This window comes from Macaca fascicularis, chromosome 2, assembly GCF_037993035.2.
Source record: "Macaca fascicularis isolate 582-1 chromosome 2, T2T-MFA8v1.1".
NCBI lineage: Eukaryota > Metazoa > Chordata > Mammalia > Primates > Cercopithecidae > Macaca > Macaca fascicularis.
The window spans coordinates 170,012,280-170,021,515 of NC_088376.1; positions in this window are offsets into that span (position 1 = coordinate 170,012,280).

The window sequence follows — 9,236 nt, forward strand, 5'->3', positions numbered from 1 at the left end:
ACTGGCAGCCCTGGATGAAGTACTTCCTGTAAGGAAAAGTTTAGTCCTTTCCAAGGCAGCCTGTTCCATTGTCTGTACTTGTTGGGAATCTCTTTTTGTATAAAACAGAAGTTTAGTTACAGTTTTACTTTTAAGGAATGTGGACTACATCTCCTCTTCCCCATGACAGCTCTTCAAATTATTAAAGAACAGTTGTGGTTCTCAGTACCTCTCTCCCTCCTTCTCTATCTCTCTCCCCAACTCCCTACACACACACACACACACACACACACACACACACACACACACACACTCTCTCTCTCTCTCTCTCTCTCTCTCTCTCTCTCTCTGTTTCTCTTTCTCTCTAGGTTAGACATTTACATTTCCTCAGTGCTTCTTGTCTGACATGGCTTTAAGACCCTACAACCTTTGATTCCCTTCTTTGGACATTACACTTTAATAAGAATTGGCCAGCCAGGCTCAGTGACTCACGCCTGTAATCCCAGCACTTTGGGAGGCCGAGGCAGGTGGATCACGAGGTCAGGAGTTCAAGATCAGCCTGACCAAGATGGTGAAACCCTGTCTCTATTAAAAATACAATAACAAAAAATTAGCTGGGTATGGTGGTGGCCGCCTGTAATTCCAGCTACTCGGAAGACTGAGACAGAATTGCTTAAACCTGGGAGGCAGAGAATGCAGTGAGCCAAGATCGTGCCACTGCACTCCAGCCTGGGCGACAGAGCAAAACTTGTCAAAAAAAAAAAAAAAAAAAAAAAAGAATTGGCTATGCTCCATTTCTATAAATGGGCTGGTGTTGGGATTCTTACCCCTTTGATTTAATTTTAGTTAACAAGTATTTATTGAGTACCTAATATGTGTAAGGCCCACACATTAACAAGGAACCTGTCCCCAAGGAATTCTGTTTTATCCATTGGTTAATTAATAGTTCCAATGAGACAGTTAACAGTGAAAAATCCAGGTCTTTGCTGTAAGAACCTTCATCGCATAGTTTCTCAATCCTATTTTATGCAAATATAACTCACATTCACCTATGGCTTTCTTCCCTTTTGTTATTAGGCAAATATTCTTTCCTTCTCAATTATATGCTTCTCTGGAGTCAAGTAAGAGTGCAGTAACAGTTCTACCTTTGTTCATTCACTTAATGGATGTATTAGTTAGGGTAGACTGAATTGCTGCCGTAAATACATGCCAAGTGTATAATGGTTTGAACACAGTAGAAGTTTGTTTCTCATACAATTGCTCAAGGGAGGTGCTCCTGACTGCAGTGCAGCTCTCTTTCACAAGCTAGTTAAGGGATCATAGCTTCTTAGACCCTGTGGCTCTACCGACCCTTAAGGCCACATCACCCAGCCCACATAAAGAGTGTGGAAGAACACAGAATGATTGACCCAGACCTGTTGAGGGTGTACAACACTTCCACTTACATCTTTGGAAAGAATTTAGTCATTTAGTTACATGACTTTACTTCACTGCAAGGAAGACCAGAAAATATAGTCATGCTATGTGCCCAGGAAGAAGGGGAAGAAGGATTCTAGTAGATAGCCTGCAGACTGCCAAAATGACATCATTTTATTTCTACTTTTAACCACTATTGTTCATAGCCTTAGTTTAATTTCTATAAAACTTCCATAATTTCTTGACTATGTTGTTGGATGACCACTGTGGCAAAGGAGGGTTGGGTGTGTGGTTCAGCAGCAGGTGAGCAGGAAAATCTAGGAGGCAACATCATGGCAGCTGATGGGTCTGGAGGACTGGAGGGAACGGATGGTGTAGGAGACCAGAGGAGACTGAGAGTATGCAACCAGAGGCCCTGTGTGGAGGTTAATCTGCTGAATAGTGAAAGGGGAAGATGACTGAGACAGGAAGAAACGAGGAGTACGATTCATTTGGCTTTCAGAAGAACTTTTTTTTAACACTTCAGCATGGGCAAGGCTATTGTATACCTGACACTATACATGTTTCAGGAAGTTTCCAAGCAATGAAGTAGCTTCTCCAATAATGTGTTTACATTTAATCCATCAGTGAAAAGCTACTTATTGATCTCCCATGATGTGCCCGGATCTATGCTAGGTTCTCTACTAAATACAAGCCCTATTCTTTTTTTTTTTCTGGAGTCTCACTCTGTCGCCCAGGCTGGAGTGCAGTGGCCAGATCTTGGCTCACTGCAACCTCCACATCCCGGGTTCAAACAATTCTCCTGCCTTAGCCTCCTGCGTAGCTGGGATTACAGGTGTCCACCACCACGTCCAGCTGATTTTTCTATTTTTAGTAGAGACAGGGTTTCACCATGTTGGCCAGGTGGGTCTTGAACTCCTGATTTCAGGTGATCTACTTGCCTCAGTCTCCCAAAGTGCTGGGATTACAGGCATGAGCCATCATGCCTGGCCACAAGCCCTATTCTTAAAGAACTTATAATCCAACTAGTCAAACATAACATGTACCTAAAATAACTCAATAGCATAGGAGAAAAGTGAGTGTAAAATATATGGATGTCAACTCTCTATATTAAAGAAATTTAAAAGAACAGTTGATCACTGAGGGCCAAGATAGTCAAGGAAGGCTCCATAGAGGAGGTTGGAATAAAATGACTGGGATAGAAAGGGAGACAAAAAAAAAAGGTGTACCAGGACGGGTAGAAAAGGCCAGAATGAACAGTAAGAGCACCAGGACACATGGAGAGTGGTGGGGTGAAAGGCTATAGAGGTAGGCATTGGGCCTGACCATGGGTAGTTTTGAAAATCAGGAATAGGCACCTAGACTTGGTATGGTAAGAAACAGAGAAAACACAGGCCCTCTCTTTTATCTTTACCATGATGTTTTGCAAGTTAAGAAATCTACTTGAAAGCATCTAACCCTTAACCTGATAGGATGCTAGTAAATATTTATTCACCCCAGAGAGTAATACATTGGCGGCGGTGTGCAGAAAATACTTCATTCATTCATTCTTCAAGCATCTACTGGACGTCTTCGACATGCTATATTCTGAGCTAGACACAGAGGATGCAAAAATTATAATAAAGTCATGGTATCTCATTCGGGTTAGATTATCATAGACTGGATCCTCCTATCTACTGGTAACCAAGAGGTGCAGAGTTCCCATACCTGTGCTGTGTTTCTACTTTGCCCCTCATCAAAGTAATGCTGTCTGTCTTGCCCACTTAAATCTGACCCCAGAGGTCACTTCTTGTGTTTATTTAAAAACCAGGGTTTGTGCCCATTTCCTTATGCTCATTAGGGCAGGTTAGGCTCCCAGTGCTGAGTTGCTGGCCTCCTTGAAGTGCCAACCAAAACAAAAAATATCAGCCTCCTAGTATGTCTGGCAAGAACTTCTGAGATAAATCACGTGAAAGTGTTTCAAAATCTGAGGGAGGCCATCCAAACATAATGGATAATTACTGTGATCACCATCAATGATGGCCGGTCCTCTGCTCCTTGGAGCATGGTCTCTCAGAGCTAGGTTCTCATGATCATGCGTATGCAAAGGGCCCTGACTTACTTTTGGATTCCTTTGCTTATTGACTATGCATAAGAGGCCACGTTTGGCATCCACAAGTAACTATTTTCAGGCACATTTGTCTAGTTTAGCTGTGAGCTAGTTTGTTTACAAACAATGTGGTCTGCACACAAGGCTGGGAGTTCAGGCGCTGAACAGAATTCCCACTCAGTTTCTAGCCTGCTGTATGACCTTGGGTAACCTGCATAACTTCCCTGTGTCAATTGGTTCTTAACTGTCACCTCAGAGTCATGCTGATTTGTCTAAGAGATGTTTGGAGAGGATGAACCGTTCATCACCTCTAAACTGATTTTTAAATACTGACATACTGACATATAAGGAACTTAGAAGTTACCATTCCATTGTAATCATAAGTACGAAACTAAGCACAGAGAGTAAAACAATGGCTACCAGGGTATGGGAGGGGTAGGAAATGGGGAGAAATAGGTTAAAGGGTACAAATTTGTAGTTATGTAGGATGAATAAGTCTAGAGATCTAACATACAGCATGAGGACTACAGTTAGTACTACCGTATCATACACTGAAAATTTGCCAAGAGAGTAGATTTTAGGTGCTCTTAACACACAAACACACTCACACACACACACACACACACACACACACAGTAACTATGGAAGATGATGGGTGGGTTAATTTTCTTGGCTGGAGTAAGCATTTTACTGTATATAGGTATATCAAAATATCATGTTATACACCTTAAATATATACAATTTAAAAAGCCAAACAAACTACAAAATCAGCAACTCTTCTTAGATCTGTCAGAGAAGTGAGGCCACAGGGCAATCACTGCCCCCAAAATTGGAGAGACAGACAGGTGGATACAGAGCATCCTATGGGATATCCACAAGTGATCACATTTTAACCGAAAGAAAAACACCAATAAATTCCAAAATGTAAAAATAGTGCAGGAGGCATTTTCTGTTCATGATGTAATATAGCCAGATCTTAATAAAACAAGATAATAAAACAACAAAATATTCTAATATCTAGGAAAAAACCTCAAAACTCTTTAAAGCAACTCTTGAGTCATAAAGAAAATCAAAATCAAACCTAATATTCAGAAAATAATAAAATGTTTAAATTTAAAATAAAAATATATTTTAAGGAAAGATAGATAGAAGATAGACAGAAGCTATGAAGCTATATAAAAAAGAAAGCAAGGAAATGGAAAACAAAGAATTCAGCATGATCTTTATCTCTGATGGTTGGAGGCGTGGTATGGACAGAAGCAGAGGGAGGGTATGGGAGGGGCGATATAGGCAGATGGAAGTTATTGTCAAGATGCATTGGGTGATGGGTCCATATTTTAAAAATTATGTTAAAAAAAGGAAGAACTAAACAAAAAATGGCTATGCATTTACTAATGATGAGAGTGTATCATAAATTAAGGATGATGATTAATCCAATTCTGTGCCAGAAACTAATTTAGAAATAACTATATACTAGAACCTAAGGACTGCAATTTAAAGCAGTGCTCAGAGGAAAATTCATAGCCTTCCATATGTAGAACCATAAACAAAAGTAACATCTTTTGTTAAAATTGAAGTAACATCTGACTCAAAGAGTTAATAAAAAGAACTGAATAATAATAATAAACCTAAAGAAAGTAGAAACTAAAAGCAGAAATTATTTAACTAATAACACACAAAGTGGTGTGTGTAGTGGTCAGATTGAAATAAATTATGGACTATCCATACAGTTCAATACTCTGTGGCTATGAAAAAGGGAAGAGAAAGCTCTCTCTGGATTGATAGGGAATAATTGCCAAGCTATGTATAATAGCTAAGTAAAAAAAAAAGCAAGGTGCTTTTATGTAAAGTGTGCTATCATTTGTCATTTGTGTAAGAATCAGGAAAGAAAAAGAATATCTACATATATATATGCGTGTGTGTGTGTAGATATACATATAAAGATATATACCTATATACACATATATACACATATATGTATACACATACACACCTGCACATATATGTAATTGCTGGTATATGCCTATCTCTGGAAATATTCATCAGAAACTTGAAGCATTAGTTGTTACTGGCTGGAAGAAAGAGTAGGAGGGAAATTTTTTGCTACCTTTTTACACCTTTTAAATTTTGAATCACATGAATGTGCATGGGGTGGAGGGGGGAGGGGGAGGGGGGAGGGGGAAGGGATTGCATTGGGAGTTATACCTGATGTAAATGACGAGTTGATGGGTGCTGACGAGTTGATGGGTGCAGCACAGCAACATGGCACAAGTATACATATGTAACAAACCTGCACGTTATGCACATGTACCCTAGAACTTAAAGTATAATAATAATAAAAAAAAAAATTAAGTTAAATAATTGACAAGTAACTTATTTCTGGTTTTTAGAAATATGGAACTGAACAAGCTTTTAAATTTAAGATCATAAAATATAGAAAGAAATAGTTTTATTTTTCTAAATAACATTTTCATTTTCTACATATATGTTTTTCTAAATTATGTATTCCAAGTCCAGTTATGAGAGAGAGAGATTGTGGGAAATGAAAGGAGTGATAAACCACAGGAAAAAAGAGGGACCATGGGAAATGAGACTAAGACTTAGACGGGAGCCCAGGAACCTATGCCGAAAGAGAGGAGCCAGACAATCGGAGAAGTCTGGTGAAGCAGGAAGAAGTACAGCATTCTACAAATTCTAGGGTCAGGACAGTAGGGTACAATGTTTTCGCAATAATGCCTTCCACATGGGACACGAGCTTTAGAGCAAACTATCCTGTTACAATAGTCTTCGAAATTATGTGAGAATAAAACGTTTATTTTTTCCATTGAAACCTAAGGGTTTTCTCATATGTGAAAAGAATTAGCAAAGGTTTAAGAAAGTCACTTAGGAACCTAGTATATCTTTGACATTCAAAAGTGGTCGAATTGCTTTGTCTTTTTTCACAAGAGAATTTGGGTTCCACTATTAAATAATGCCAGGCAGCTATATTTGAAAATAGTGTTTATTTCACCTTTTAAAGCCTCCCTTGACCACAAATAAGTCTAACTCATGAGACTATAATAATGTTTTATTTTTCCAATTTTTCAGTTAAAAATATCAAACTCCTGGAGGAGCCACCCTTAGAAAATGAAGCACAATATCGGCTTAATAAAATAAAAATTTATGTTTCTGATGACAATATCTTGGCTTGAATAATTTCATCTCCGAATGCAAATATAAGATAGAGTGAAGTTAAGTTGGGACCCAATCAAGTTTTGAAGGTTCCCATTTCTGGCATATAAAATAATGCAAGTTTAACGTTTTGGGAGACACCATTACCTCTATTGCCACCTGCTGGTAAATGTGTGTCTCATTTAATTCAGTTAATGGCTCACCCCTGATTAAACACATTTAGGATCCTGGAGATAGATTTGCAGCAAAATAACTTTTACTGCTTCAGAAGTGGTCACTGGTTTATAGATGCAGTGGCTGACGTATCACGGGATTGGTTGTGCTGAGTTATGTCCCTTAGCGTGTAGGACAGCCGAAGACAGCCCGGTTCTGAGGTTGAAGTCAACACTGATGAACAGAGATGCTTTTATTTATTCTGCATGCAGCCTTTCTCTTGCTTCTCCTACTCACGTGCTTTGTTCTTCTGCTCTTTCAAAACCTGCATTTCATACTCAATGCTTGTGCATTTAGCTGCAACACAAACACTCATAACTCACAGTGTGGCTAATGTTTACACATTTTCTTATAAACATAAGGAGCCTACTTTATCTGGAATCCTCACTTTATCTGGAATCTTAAGTAGAAGAAAAATATGACCATTTTCCTTCTATGGGACCACCTCGTGATGCTAATTGGTCATAATGTTCCCCCCAAATACTGTAAGATTCTGAGGTGGCTTTTGTTACCCATTTACTTATTTAAGGACAGTTGGGTGGCTGGTTTCAAGTTTTTGGTGATTCTGACTAGAGCTGCTATAAACATACTTGTACAGGTTTTTGGGTGAGCATAAGCTTTCATTTCTCTAGAGTAAAAACCTGAGGGATGGGATTATTGGGTCACATGGTTTCTGCATGTTTAACTTTGTAGGGAATTGCCAAACCATGGTCCAGAGTGGCTTTACTACTTTGCATTCATATGTGCAGTGCATGAGATTTCCAGTTGCTCTGCATCCTTGTCAGCACTTGGTATTGTCAGTATTTTTTATTTTATGTACAGTGGTAACACATTGTAGTTTTAATGGACATTTCCCTAATGATGAATAATTGTTGAAAACTTTTTGTGTACTTACTTATCATCTAGCTATCCTTTTTCGCTAAGTGCCTTTTTAATTACATTTTTTACATTGGGTTGTTTGTTTTCTGTTGTGTTTTGAGAGTTCTGATATATTCTGGTTATGTCTTTGGGTGATATAATTCTTGAATCATCAAAAAATGTATGAATATTTAGGGTTTTTTAGTGTAAAGTTTTTAATTATATTTAGTTCTTGGTGATTTACATATGCAAGCCACCTAAGTCTATTAATTAAACTTTTCCATCACCCAGAACTGTGTGTATTTTGAATGATTGGGTGCTTTTTAAGGAGGCCTAGAGGGAAAGCTGGTAAACTGCCCCAATCAGAGTCTGGAAAGAGCCATTTGGTGAGTTCACAAAGGCAAGTCCAGGGTTTTTAGTCTTAAACTTGAAGATTCAGAAATGTGACTTGGTTGAGCCAGGCATGGTGGCTCACGTCTGTAATCCCATTACTTTGGGAGGATGAGATGGGAATATTGCTAGAGCCCAGGAGTTTGAGACCAGCCTGGGCAACATAGTGACTCCCTGTCTCTTAAAAAAAAAAAAAAAAGAAAAAGAAAAAAGAAATGTAACTTAGCCAGTGTCTCAAGAGCTGATCCCACTTGAGGACGCTTATTCATGCTAGCAAGGTTCTCAAGAGACCAAAGTGCAAGACCAGGGTAGCAGCTAATGCACTAAGGGAGCCTCTTATGTCTTCTCCTATAGCCCCATCTGATATTAACAAGGTTCCTTGAGGAGCTTGGAGTTGAAATAAAGGGGATTTAGCTACATCAGTGGTTGCGATAGAATTTTTACTAGGTCATGGTGAAAAAAAATAAGCATAATTTAACTTTTCTTAATGGATTCAACTTAAAAGGCTACCCTTTATTTTGAGGTTATATCCTTTCTACAACTGTGGCAGATTCCATATGAATTTATTTTCTTTGAGTGTATTAATGGCTTACTGGCCTAGAAACCATTCTGAAAGTAAAGAACCATTCTATGTTATAATTTCAGTCCTATCACCTGGATTTCTGAGACCTTGGGAGCTACCTCCCTCCCACTTCCTCATCTATATGTGTGTAAGTCAACTGAACTTGGCATTCAAGCCTCTATACAATCAGACTCTTGGCTTCTAATTTTATTTCAATCCACCTTACCATTAGAATCCTCTGCAGGTAAACCAGTCTTCTTGAAACTCCCAATATGCTGTGCCTTTTCTTGCCACTGGATATTTGCTGTATGATTCCTAGCGCACCACTCCCTCCTCCACTGATCTTCTTTGATGCCTTTTCAGCCCAAAGTGAACACACATTCCTCTGGGTTCTTATAGCACCTGTCTTCTGTACCATTCCCCAATGCATTTATCCCACGATATCTTTCATTGTGGGTGACTCGTGTGTGCTTTAATGAATGATCAGATAGTGCCCCCATTGGATGGAAAGCTTCTGAAGGGGGAGAAATAAAGGCCCACCTTTTAGAAATCTTGGCA